Source organism: Rutilus rutilus (assembly GCF_951802725.1).
Source record: "Rutilus rutilus genome assembly, chromosome: 22".
Lineage (NCBI taxonomy): Eukaryota > Metazoa > Chordata > Actinopteri > Cypriniformes > Leuciscidae > Rutilus > Rutilus rutilus.
In genome coordinates, this window is record NC_140227.1 from 16,139,907 (window position 1) to 16,154,319 (window position 14,413).

The window sequence follows — 14,413 nt, forward strand, 5'->3', positions numbered from 1 at the left end:
TCTATACAACCTTTAAAATGTAGTTTAGATGGTTTATCGGAAAGTAGACATATTAAATAATACCTTTCAATTAAGTTCAATTCAATTCACATTTATTTGTATAGCGCTTTCACAATACACACAGTTTCAAATTGTAGTTTGTTTATTGGGGATGCAGGACAAACCGCTAGTAATGCATTACAGTAGACTAGTCTAGTCTAGTCTAGTCATGAATGCATGAACTAACTTTTCTGCATCAGAAACAGATAGCATGTTCCGTAGCTTAGCAATGTTTCTGAGGTGAAAGAAGGCTGTCTAAAAAAACACCCAGGGCCCGTATTCTTAAAGCTTCTAAGAATTCTCTCAGAAAACTCCTAATTTAGCTTAAAAACATACGTAGGAGTCTTAGCTTAAGAGCGATTCGGGACCGATCTGAGAGCTACTCTGAGCAAGGAAAAGACAAAAACTTTCATCTTAGTGAGGAGGCGGGGCTGACCCCGTTGCTACGTATGACACAATCTTTTGAAGACTGTGATTGGTTGGTTGTCCAAGAAGGAAAAAAAAGAGCGATTTTAAGTATAGGGTTTACTCACACACACACACACACACACACACACACACACACACACACACACATTATATATATGTATATAAATCCTTTTTTTACCTTTCTGTTAATTTCCTATAAGGTTGGCTTATAATGATACAATTTGTTACACTCTTTCCAATTACACTGATTGCTGGCATGTTTATTTAAGTGGTGGTTTGAATGTTGGCTTTAATGTAGCAAACATGGAATCAAAAACAAGAAGGACGAGAAAGCCCGACTGGACATAGGAACATTGTATACTGTTAGCCCAGTTAGTGGATGGACACAAGGCCATCCTTAAAGGAAAATTCAGGCCGTGTGTCACAGCACGGGGCAAGAAGCAGACGTGGGAGCTTATAGCGCAAATTATGAACGGTTCATTCCCCCTGATTGTGCGCACATGGAAAGCCTGCTATATTCATAAATGCAGTTTTTTGAGCCTGCAAGGTGGGAATGTCCAGTGGAAATGAAATGAACTGCGACACAATAAGAGTTCTGAAAGTGCTGTAATTGTTTGTGTGATCACTCTGCTTACAGAAGGTTGTGACAGACTCAAATCATCACTGCTGCATTGTTGCATGTTCCCAGTGGCCAAATATCTTAATGTAGTGATTACTTTAATTTCTGGCGCTATGGCATTTCTGCGCTGTGTCGGAGATGTTAGCGTGTCTCTAATAAGATCTGTCACAAACATGATCCCTGCACGATCTAATCTATAGCCTCTTATTAACTCATCGTCATCCATTGTCTGCAACACATTTCTTCTCCTTCGTCTCTGCCATTTTCTCCTCTGCTAAATAAATTCTTAATCCTCTTAAAAGTCCTCGTCCGTACTCCTAACAATTTTGACCTTAAGACCTCTTTTAAAGGTTAAGATGCTTTCTGAATTACTTGTTTCTTTACTAGGATTTTTATTTAATGTTATAAGAGTAAACGGCCACATTTCTAAGAATTTTCTTAGAATTTTGTCACTAGGAGCTACTCTTTGCATTAAGATTTTTTATGAATATGGGCCCAGGGGCCGTATGTATAAAGCCACTCAGAGTAAAATTTTAGTCTTAAGTCTCTCAAAATTCTAAGAATGACGTCACTTTACTTTTATTCCTAGACTTAAAAATAAGTGTGATTCATAAAGGTTCCTAAGTGTCAAGACTAGGTCTCAGCTCCTAAATTACTTAAGAGAGCTGAAGAGGTCTCCTAACCTAGTTAGGAGTAACAAGATGGCCACAGAGAGGAGGAGGCCACGCACTTTTCAATGAAAATATGATGTATTGGAGTTACAGTAAATGATGACGGAGTTGATCAAACAATAAAAGTTTGTTTTTATTTTTAATGACCCTACAAGTTTGCTTAAACCATCAAAATATGAGGAAAATGGTGTTTTGTTCTTCCCTCATATTTTACAATATTTGAAATATATAAATATAAAAATAAACTTAGTGAAGATATTTATCTGACAAAATTATTTCAAGTCGCTTTTTACAATACAGATTGTTTCAAAGCAGCTTTAAAGTGATAACAGGAAAATAATGCAACAAAGTTAGTTTGGGCTGTACAGCAGCTCTAGAAGAACATAGTGCCATTGTGCAGCTTAAGTAAGTTCGATGATGATTCATTTCCATTGTAAAAGATCATTAGTCATTAGTTATCTATTTAGTTCATTATACAGTCGCTCTGGAGAAAACAGTGATGTCATCATTCAGCTCAGTTCAGTTCAGAGACAATGGTGTCAATGCAGGCAGATCAATAATATGGTTGAAGAAAGGGCTAACTACAGCTACAGGTAAAAAAACAAAAAAAAAACACTAAAGAGCTCACAGGAGAAAAAAAAATCATACATTGTCTGCAACATAGTCAGTTATTAATATTTCATTGTCCTCTCTTGTTCATTTGTTTGACAGCCTGGCTAAAAATTATGTCTGTACAATTTGACATGTTTCATTGTGTTATCACAAATAAACAATTGACTCTAAGCACAACTACACAATACGCGTACAAAATCTTTAACACATTTGTAACCCTATTTGAATAAAGGGTGAATCTGATTTTCCTTTGCCTCACTTTTGGCCACTACTGTATGGCAGTTCATTGACTTTGCAAATCTCGCAGCAAAATAAAGACACTTTAATGAGTATTTCGGGCTTTCCTGAGTTGTTGGATCCATTGATGGAACACATGTTTGCATAATTGTAAATGAGGAGACACACATCAATAGAAAAGGATTCCACAGCATAAATACTAATTTGCGAAAATTTTGCACAATGCAAAGCATTTTTTAAAATAAATTTAAATATTAAAGTGTCTTAATTAAACGATTTTATTATAATAAAATTAAATGATTGGTGTCATGCTGTAGTGACCTCATCCTTGCAGGCTCACTATTGGCTGATTCAGTGGTTGAGGGCGGCCATTTTGGGTTGACATCACTGTAGTCCTTAGTTCACAACACTTAAGTGCCACTTCAATGAGCACTTAAGAATCAGTCTTATACTTTACTGAAAGTTGCTTTTAGCTGCTTTATAAAAGTCTCCTACTCTTAGAAAAGTCCTACTCTTTACTAAGTATTTTCTGACACTTAAGTCAAAGCTTAAGACTATTCTTAAGAGCATTTTTTAGAAGTTTTATACATACGGGCCCAGGTCTTTAACTGAAGAGGATGAAGTAACAGTACATCTTTTTAAATGCAAATTGTATTCTAAGAGATTCTGTGTACAGGTTTTTGCCCCAATACGTAATACCTCCGTCTTATCTGAATATAATTATCTGAAAATTACAAGTCATCCAGTATTTTATATCATCAACACACTCTGTCAATAATTTAGAGATTTCATATGGTCATGATGAAATATATAACTGAGTATCATCGGCATAGCAGTGGAAACTATTTCCATGTTTTCTTATAATATTACAGCATAAATTGGCAGCATATACAGTATATTGAAAATAGCAGAGGGCCTAATACAGATCCTTGTGGCACTCCATAATTTACTGATGTTATAGATTTTTTCCCCGTTTAAATAGACCAAATGGTAACAGTCTGATAGTTATGATCTCTAAACCTTAATGCCTGTCCCTGAATACCAGTATAATTTTGTAGTCGATCTAAGAGTATTTTAAGATCTTGTCGAACACAGCACTAAGATCAAATGAAACTAGTATTGAGATGCCTTGGTCAGAAGCTAAAAGTAAGTCATTTGTAATTTTAACGAGCTCAGTTTCTGTGCTATAATGAGGCCTGAATCCAGACTGAATTGTTTTTAAATGTTAACTGTCTTGAACTACTATATACTAACATTTAAAGGGATAGTTCACCCAAAAATAAAAATCCTGTCATCATTTACTCACTTTAAAGTTGTTTCAAACCTGTATGTATTTCTTTCTTCTGCAGAACACAAAATAAGATATTTTGAAGTATATGGGTAACCAAACAGTTGTCAGTGGTTGACAGACATACTTCCATAGTATGGGGGAAAAAATACTATGGGAGTCAGTGGGAACCAGACACTGTTTGGTTACCCACCTTCTTCAAAATGTCTTATTTTGCATTCAGTACAGAAGAAAGAAATGCATATAGGTTTGGAACAACTTGAAGGTGAGTAAATGATTTTTTTATTTTGTGGTGAACTATCCCTTTAAATTAATAATTTGATACAATGCACTTATTGCATATATACATGTTTTTACATTATACTTATATATTAAAAATACCTGCATGTACATCTGTAATTAATTAGATCTATAATTACAATTTTGACCCTTCCCTTACACCTTAACCGTCCCTTAAACCTAACTATACCACCAAACCTGTTCCTAACCTACCCGTATCCCAGCTCAATAGTAGCAAAAGTGTTTGCAATAAAACATGAACACAATAAGTACATAGTACCTAACTATTCTGATAAAATTTTAATGTAAGTACATAGTACTTAAAGACACCTAATATTAAGTGTAACCAATAATAATTTTAACTTTAATCTTAGATGAATTTAGATGAAATCACGTAAAGGACATTTTTGGTTTCCTGACATGTGTAAAATTGTATATATGTGCATCAGCATGTGTAGAGATATCAGCGATTGAAAATGGATTTCTTGGTCTCTGAGGTCAAATTTTTCCAGAAGAGAAAAATGCTACACCTTTTGCAATGCCAATGTCTCAATTCCAATGTGCCAGTGAATTTAATGCTCAAGTTGAGTTATTGCACCTTGGCAGTGTTTGTGTAGAGTTGTGTTTGTGGATCCGATAGTGGTATCCATGTGTGTCTCTCTGTATATCAAAGTGTCAGTATAAATATGTGTATTTGTGTATGTGTGTGTTTGCGATTGGTCCCATGGGAGAGATCATTACCAGCATGGTTCTGGGTTTTGAGTAGCTCACTGAATCGGATATAAAAATCAACTTCTGGAACAGCTGTGTGGAGCATTGTTTACACAGCCCTCATTGTGGACACATTAATCACAGCAGCACATTACCCACAAAACCACCAGCTGTGATGTGTGTGTGTTTGTCAACCGTGTGTGACGAAGGTGCAAGCAGTGTCCGAGGAAAGTCACAGCGATGAGCTCACACTTTATAAATCACTGCTGTCAGTTTGATCCTCATTATCCTCTATGTCTTCCTCTCACTCTTTATTTCCATCCATCTCTCTTTTTTTTTTTTTTTCACAGACTGTGTTTTGCATTTAAAACTTGCTTGGCGGTGGTGGCCGGCTGGTGTCAGCAGACTTTTAACTTAACAGTGTAAACAGACGTCTGCAATTATTAGACAATGCCTTCGTCGGCAACAGGGACAAATATGTTTAATATTTTATCATTTTTATGTGCATATTCCATGTCTGCAGTTGGAAAAATATAACACTAGATGTGTTGACCTCAAATACAAAGTCAAAGCATGTTCTCTTCAATATCTATCTATCTATCTATCTATCTATCTATCTATCTATCTATCTATCTATCTATCTATCTATCTATCTTTTTGTGTTCTTAGAACTATGGGGTCGAGCATTTCAAACCAACAGAGTCTTTAATAAATTATGAGCCTAACTCTGTGGAACAGCAACATTTGTATTCCACATCCTTATAAGCCACTTAAATTCAATTCAGGGATATCATAAATCATACCAAATGAGCTTTAATGTATTATGATTGCACAACACCATCATTTGGGTAAGAAATTACATTAGGTCTACTTACAAACTCTACACACACATCACTGATCTGACTGTGTACCCCCTCGTGTGCAAATTTATTGCCTATGTTGGGACTTGATACCCACACAGTCACATCCTCTCTATCTGCACCTCAGCAGAGTATTCGTTTTCAGAGCCGAGCTGTATAAATCCAATAGTAGTTGGAGGTGGTGATTTTTCTCTCAAGCTGACGTTTTAACAGGAGGGGGAAATGGTTGGAGCTCATTTGATAGCAAGGTGATGATATAGCTGGCAGCCCTCAGTGGAGCTGAATGCTGTAGTTTATAAGCGAGGATGTAGCTGTCGCCGAGACATGCTGCTGCTCATAAACCAACTTTTCCTTGATCAGCCACAGGGGAAAAACACGAGATATGCAAGTTTGAGGAAACCTCAAGAGTAGAGCTCGAGAAATGTCTTGAATATGAGGAATCTCTCTCTCTCTCTCTCTCTCTCTCTTCATGTTCAATTCAATTCAATTCATAACATATCATGACAATTGTTACAATGTATTGCCAAAGCATTTCTAATGTTTACAGTGAATCTAGTACCAATATGTATATAAAACATACATGTACATACATTTAAAAGAGTAAATAGAACAATGGACATTTTAGAATTAATTCTATGAAAAATGTAGAATTACATGTGCTGTGTGTGCGTGAGTGTGTGTGTGTGGGATTAGTCGACTCTTCCCTCTTTTTGTGACTGGCATCAATGTATCCTGCTGCTTGTAAGATATAATCTCTTTTTTCTCTAATAAATATTGAAGTTGTGTTTTATTTTTAACTTTCTGAAATCAGGGCAAAGTATTTCAAAATTTGGATAAAAGTTTTGTAACACTTTAGAATACTGTTCCGTCGTTAATGAAAAATTACACAGGAGCAAATGAGTAATGCAATATTAACATTCTAGTAACAAAACGTAAATAATAGTAAGTAATGGCGATTTGTTGAATGTGGTAGTTCACAATTAGCTAATCAATAACTACTATTTTTTTCGTACCCCCCAGAGGACTACTAAGAAATACTGTATACATGTTCAGAATTAACATGAATAATGCATAATATGTCATTTATTCTAAAGTGAAGTTCATGGTAACCTACTAGTAATGACTCAAGTATTACCAAATCCTTCAGAAGGAATTACTAATTATTTGGATCAGTATTCTAAAGTGAAGATTATGGTAACCCACTAGTCATGACTCAAGTGTAGCCAAATCCATCGGAAGGAATTACTATGTCCAAAACCTTACTCTTACAGAACTCGGCATGTAGGGCTTCTGTTGGGTTTTTGTCCCATTTTGTCAAATTCATGGTTCAGGAGAGGACCCCACACTCCACTTCCATATAATGATATAGGTTCTATGACTGACTGGAATATTTTGAGCCAGATTCTGATTGGTATTTAAATTAGAATAGATTTTTGGCATAGAAGGTCCTTCTTGCTTTCTCTTTCAGTGGCATGTCTCTTGTGGCATGTTCAATTTTAGTCATACCAAGGGTGAAATTGTGTCTTTTCCCTGACATCTGGGTTTTTTTCTGGAATGTTAGTAATTTAGTTTTGTCATGGTTATTACTCAGGATCTATCCAACATTCTTTCTGACAGCTCTTTGAGCTAAATCAGTATAAACAACAGTGATATTTGTCTAATATGCGTGTCCATGAAAGGAAAATATCACTTTTGTTCACATGATTGTGAAAAGACAATTTGACCCAAGGTATTGACTGGGGCGCAAAAACAAGTCTTTGAGAAATTGAGAAATTGATTGGATTATGTGATTCATCACAGTCATTATGGAATGGAAAATAAATGAATTTGTTAGTGTGCTTTTCAAGCATTTTGCAAGTCTTGAATGGCGTAATTAGCCGTCGCATGTTTGAATTAATGCTCTTTGATATGGCCACTTTTACTGTAGCAGCTCTGGTTAGTCAGAAAATAAGGCCTTCAGGGAAGAGAAGTAAATGTCCATAAAGTTATTCACAATGAAAAGCTTTCTCTCCAAGCCAAACAAAGCTGGTTTCATCCATCCATCAGGTCATATTTCCCACATCTAACTTTCTGTTGTTCCGTTTTATTCTGTCTTCCTCTTCTCTCAACTTCTAAATGCACTTGAGTAGCACAGAGCATTGTCTTGCACTTGCAATTATATCACTTATTTATAACAATAAGAGTGAGGGAGAGATGTTCTCTTAAGAAAAGAAGGAACACAAGGCTTGTGTAAAGACGAAAGGACGACTCCTGGGTACCATGGTAACAAGCAGCAGTTGCAGTCGGTCGTTGCTCACCTTGCTGTTATGCCTGGTCGGGTGATTGTAACTCCATCCGACAAAGCAAAGAATATTCATGTTCTGTAGCAAATTCAGCAAGGCCGGTGAGGATGGCATCAATCAAAGTAGAGAAGGGCTTCTCCCTTAGATGTGACACACACATACACTCAATGGAATGAATATGTTTTCTTAGTACAAAGCAAGAAAGAATGCATTTACCATGACCTTTTGATTCTGCCTGCAGCCTCCCAGCACTCATATAAGCTTTTTCCACAAAGCCAACACACATGCACACACATTCCCACTGGAACTGCCCAGCATGGCCTATACACCCCCTAAAAGCCGCTGTACCTGTAGACATGCATTTGGAGTACATAATGAAATGGAGACACATTGACTTTGTTTGGGCCTCTACTGAGTTTTTATAAAGAACTCCATTACTTCACACTGTCTAGACTTACACTCAGAGCTCATAGTTCACCCAAAATTAATACCGTCGTCATTTATTCACCCTCATGTCCCAAACCTGTTTGACTTCCTCTGTTGTACACAAAATATCAGTTTTTTTGTCTGTACAATGAAAGTCAAAACGGTCCAATACTGTTTTGGACCTCATTGTCTTTCATGATACGGACTAGAAGAGTTGAATTTTTTTTTTTTCATGAATTGGTTTAATGAGTGCAGTTTTCCTTTGTGTTGTTGTATTAGGTATGTAGTACTGCAGGAATAACACATTTTTGTTGGTCACCCTGGCAGTTAGCAACAAAAAGTCAAAAGTATTTGGATTATTTGGTCAAAAGAACTTTTGGATTATTGCAGAAAAGAAGCTCTGTGACCAACAAAAGTTTATGATTCTTGCACGTTTTGTTCAAGGTAATCTTCACAAATGAACAATTATTAATTTTGAAGCCTACAATCACCAGAAGTAATAATTTGAGTGTAGGCAATAAACTGCACAATGGTCGCATGACTTCAAAGTCACCACCTCTAAGTTTACGAAGACCTTTAATCGTTATTTAAAATACGCGAGGTGTAAAGTGTGAGTTAGAATAGCAGTATGAACACAACAAGGCTGTAAAAGCAGACTAGTTTTAGTGTGATGGCATTTAATGTCCCAGACAACCTCTTTAGTCCTGTTTAGCCACCTTTTGCATGCCTTTTCCAAGACACATAAAAGCTTTAAAAAAGTGGAGGCAGGACTTATTGAAGTACTGTTAAGAGGGAGACATTGTCATTCTAGTGAACATTTTATTAGATACAATTTGCACATGACCCTGCTTAGAAAGGATGAGTGATCAATATTTTTGGCAGAGACAGACTATATATGTGTATCTGCTTGAAGTTTATTTTTCTTCAATGCTTCAAAGATAACAAACATGGACTAAAAGCTTCAAAAATCCTTGTAAAGAGCAAGGGGCGAATGTAGTGTATATGGAAGATATGGCTTTGGAGAACAGGACAGAGAAAACGAGAGAGAGAGAGAAAATGAGAAATCTTTCGGCTCAATCTGTTCTCCCTGGTGACTGATAGCGGATTCTGTTTGAGCGCCATGTTGGGGTATTAAGTCATCTGCTCATTCCAAAGATCAGCAATGTCTATGATGAAAGGGCAGATTCTTTCCACACACACACACACATCCAGCTACCTCCAGCACACACCAGAGACCTCCCGACTACGTTTTTTTGGAGAAATGTCATCTCTCATTTTAACATGCAAAACTGACTGATCATTTGAACCTCTCTCGCTCTCCCTGCCAGCTATTATGCCAATGATTTCTTCCAGAAGATCCCTTTGTGTTTAGACGTGCACACCATGCCTCCTATGATCAGAAATTTCATCATTCAAGTGATGTTTTTCTGTAAATTCTCTGCCTTCTAGTGCCATCGAACTGAACTGCAAAAATATTGATAGTTTTCAAACCATTTTTTTTCTCACCTCGACTTCCATTGGTCGAACATACAGATTGCTTCGCCTCAAACTCACGCCGTTGGTTAAGCCATATATAGCATATAACTGTTTTTAATTTTTTTCGCCAAGTTGTCATGTAATGGAACCTGTTTGGTGCAATATTTGTGTCATTCCCAGTCTTGAGACATCACAACTATATGCACTGCTGTTCAATGATTTGGGGTCAGTGAGTTTTTTAAAGGAATTATTTATTTATTTATTTTTAAAGTAATTAATCGATTTTTTCAGCAAGGATTAAATGTAAATTGCTTAAAGGTGACATTAAAGACATTTATAATGTCAGAAAAGATTTATTTTTCAAATAAATACTATTATTTTGAACTCTCTATCCATACAATTATCCTGTGGTTTCCACACACACACACAGAAAATATTAAGCAGCACAACTGTTTTCAACATTGATAATAATAAAAAATGTTTTTTAAAAAGCAAATCAGCATATTAGAATGATTTCTGAAGGGTTATATGACACTGAAAATTCAGCTTTGGCATTACAGGACTAAATTACATTTTAAGAAATATTTAAATAGAAAATACTTCTTTTAAGTTGTATTAATATTTCACAATATCATGTTTTTACTTTATTTTTGATCAAATAAATGCAGCCTAGCAGTAATGTATGAGAACAATTTTGTAACATATTTAAACAGAAAAATCCACTAACAAGAACAATGATTTCTATTGGCTTATTATTTTCCTTTCTGCGTTCTATAGACATACTGATGCCCTTGATGTCTTCAGAAATCCCCACATCCGTTTTTTTTGTCTTTTTTTTTTCTCAAGGAACCGCTGTGCTTAGTGCCCACATCACTGAAGCATGTTGAGACAGGACATGGTTCTCTATGAGGGAAATATGACCACAGCCGAGAAATATGGGGTTATGGTACAACGGCTTAGATGAACCGTACTCATCCGAGAGGAGAAGGAATAAAGGCAGGATGTGGGTCAGGGGCCAAAGAGAGCCGAGGGAATGGGTCAGTGGTTACAGTAAAAGACAATGTTCTTTATCGATCCACACACACACACACATTCTCAATTTCAGACAAATTTCCTAGAGTCAACTTCCTCAATCGCTCCTATTTCCTGCGTAATAGATTGTGAGGATGATTAATGAGATATCAGTTTAAATCCCCTTACCAGACAGCACCCGTCTGACTTCAAATGACAACGTCTCATTGTTAATTATTTAAAAATGAATTACAAGGAATTGGCAGAGACAATCAGTAACACATATCACCACTGTAATTAAAACCATCCTGATGGTGTATGAGGGTAGACTGGTGTGATGCTGATGAGAATTGAGTACATCACGCAGATTCGGAGGCTTCAAGAATGCACAAAGAAAACTTTAGCAAAGCTTATCCCATGATCGTGTGTCAGATTAGGTCAGGTCCTTGCGGTGGCTGGAGGTGAAGTCAAATATGGCGTGCGCTTTGCAGGGGTTATCATACTCCTCCTGGCAGCTTCTGGATAACAGTGGGAGTTTTCTTTACATTCCTTACCCTCATACCTCAATGCTTGCAATGCAACACTACTTTGACATCAAGTCAAGTCAAATTTGTTTATATACACATTATTTCAAAAACAGATTGATGTTAAGCATTGGCTTGTTGGTGATTTTCAGTGCTGTAGCCTTTGGCAATATTGAGGTTTCTTTAAAATTCTATTTAACATACCCTGTTAACCCACATACCAGATTTGATTTGACTGGACAGTTGAAATAGTTTTAATATTAGTTTCCCAAGGAGCAAAAAGGCCATGCGAATAGAAATTATATTTATGAATGCTAAATAAACGCTTTAGAAATTTGGCATTGAAACTTGAATTACACTATCACAAACTGCAGCCAACAAGAAACGTTCATATAAATTTTTCCAACGAAAAACAAGAACAAGAAAAAAGCATATCGTGTTAGCATAATATAAGCATATTTTGTCTGAATGCTAGACGCTCTAAGTTGTTTTCACTGGAACTACAGAAAGCTGATAAAAATACTGAAGTAAATAGTCATTGCTATGGAAATTATACACAGTCGATTCTAATCGCATTGGTGTAAACTGGCAGGTTACAGTCTGTCTACACCGGATGCGAACGGCACCACACGTCCCATCAAAAGCGCATAGAACCCATCATACCCATTCTGCACAGTCGTCGACAGCAAACGGATGCCATCTTCTATTTCTGACGCACTCCGCACACTTGCGCTACCAAGAACAGGACAAATGGATTTGGAACGTTTGCTTTGAGGTGTCCAAGGACGCATGCTGTTAGAATGTAGATGGTGTAGACGTGGTGTTGCCCACATTGAGAAATGCTATTGTAAAGTGTTACCATAATATCTTAATATCTTCATGCCTTATTGTCACATTTAGCAGATTAGAGCTGGGTGATAATATAGTTATTATTTTGCGATGGTACAAGCAATCAAACAGTTGAAATATGCTATATGGTACTTATCACCTCACGCGAGCAAAATGTATGTATGCAGATAAAGTCAAACATACTTGTATATTAAACTTTACAAAGAGCTTGGTAATTATATGGTAACATTTTTCGACGATACAAGCAATCAAACAGTTGAGAAATGCTATATACAGTAGTATACTGTATATCACCCTACATGAGTATACTGTAAGTATATATAATTTGACATGTTCGATTCCCATAGGCTGCATTTGCACTGCAAGTCTGCACAGATCTGATCTTTTTACCATATTCGATTTTTTTTTTGTCCCACCTGTTTACATTAATTTTAGATACAGAGGTTGAAAACCAGTTTCAACCTGGCATGTTGGCATGTCTTATTTATAATACAACATTAAAAAGCTATCTTTGTGGGAAAACGTGTCGCCCCCACTTTGTGGTGGCTTGGAATTCAAAGGGGAATCAGGTATATGTGTTTAGACGTATGTCTGATGTTCAGATATCCAAATTAAAACCACATTTGAAAGTGTGTAACAAATTCTGATCTGTGTCAGATGTGAGTAAAAGCATGGAATATTGGTCCGACAAATGCACCAACCGGAAATACATGTTTTTTTAACACCATTTGAGCTTGATAAAAACAACATTACATTATAAAATTTGTTGCTGATTTAAAATAGGCTATTTTAATTGTGAGTTTGGCATGCAAGCAGACCATGAAATATGCCTTTTTAACGCCATTTGAGCATAGAAAACAGCATTTATGAGACCGTTCATGTCAAAATTTGATTTGAAATATGCTATTTATTTGTTAGTTTTGATAGTATTTTTGGGGATTTCAGCATTTCTCTATTCATGTAGATTGGACTTGGTCTTGCATGCAAAAATATCTGCTCAGAGGCATTGCAAATATGGCTACCGAGTGAACTGGCTTTCCTTGATATTGGGCTTTTGGCTCAGTACAAAGAACAAGAGCTTCAAAGGTGCAGGCTTGCTATGTTGTGCAAAAGTAGAGCATATGGTAAACTTAGAATTTTTATTGTTTGTTATTTGTCAGATAATTTATTAAAAACAGAAGCCCTATATTGTTGCAGTGTCCAAATAAATTTTGCTTGCTCAAAGTCTTGATTGACGAGAGTTTTAAGATAATTTCATCCTTAGGTGTGTTATGGAGAAAATTAAGATGAAAGAAGTAGTCAACCAAAAAGGAATATTTTTTTCATCATTTACTAACTCATTCCAAACCTGTTTAACTTTCATTCTTCTGTATAACATAAGATATTTTGAAGAATATTGATAACCAAACAGTTTTGGTTCCCATTGACAAAAAAAAAAAAAATGCAATGGAAATCAATGCAACTGTAACTGTTTGGTTAACAACATTCTTCAAAATATCTCCTTTTGTGTTCTGCAGAAAAAAATGTCATACAGATTTTGAACAACATGAGTTTTAGTAAATTAATTTTCAGAATTTTCAGTTTTTGAGTTTGAAAATCTCCCATTGACTTGACCATTGATAGAATGTTCAGCATTCAGTGTGGACAGTGATGGTATCATTGTAAAATTTGTGATCTGTCTTATCTTTCTTACATATTTGAAACTTTTGTAAAGCACTTTATGCTTTATGAGGTTTTTAATTCACAGCCGACTGAAAAGAAGACCTGTGCTCAATGTCATGACAGAAGTAAAGTGGCTGTGATGCTGCATTTCATTTACACAGAAATAAATCCTAAAACATAACCCTACCTAAACCTTCAACGCAATTCATTTTCTGGCTTGCAAGCATTGGCATTTATTTTAGGGAATGCAAAAATTAAAAAAAAATTCTGCCCTTTACTGCATCTACTCCCTGAGGTAGAGGAGAAATGCGGAAAGTGAGGAAGAATCCTGCATTCTCCACCTCAGTAGCCTCTGTAACCTTGGCTTTATGACCTGGGTGTCCACATTGCCATTAGCTATAATCGGTGGGTGCCAAAAGTCTCACTTCAGTTGCACCA

General features: G+C 36.1%; 1 protein-coding gene across 3 annotated transcripts in view; it reads left to right on the forward strand.

Moving 5' to 3' along the window:
* Nucleotides 1–14,413, forward strand: part of tafa1b (TAFA chemokine like family member 1b) — a 180,025-nt gene that overhangs the window by 38,610 nt on the left and 127,002 nt on the right. The window lies entirely within an intron of this gene.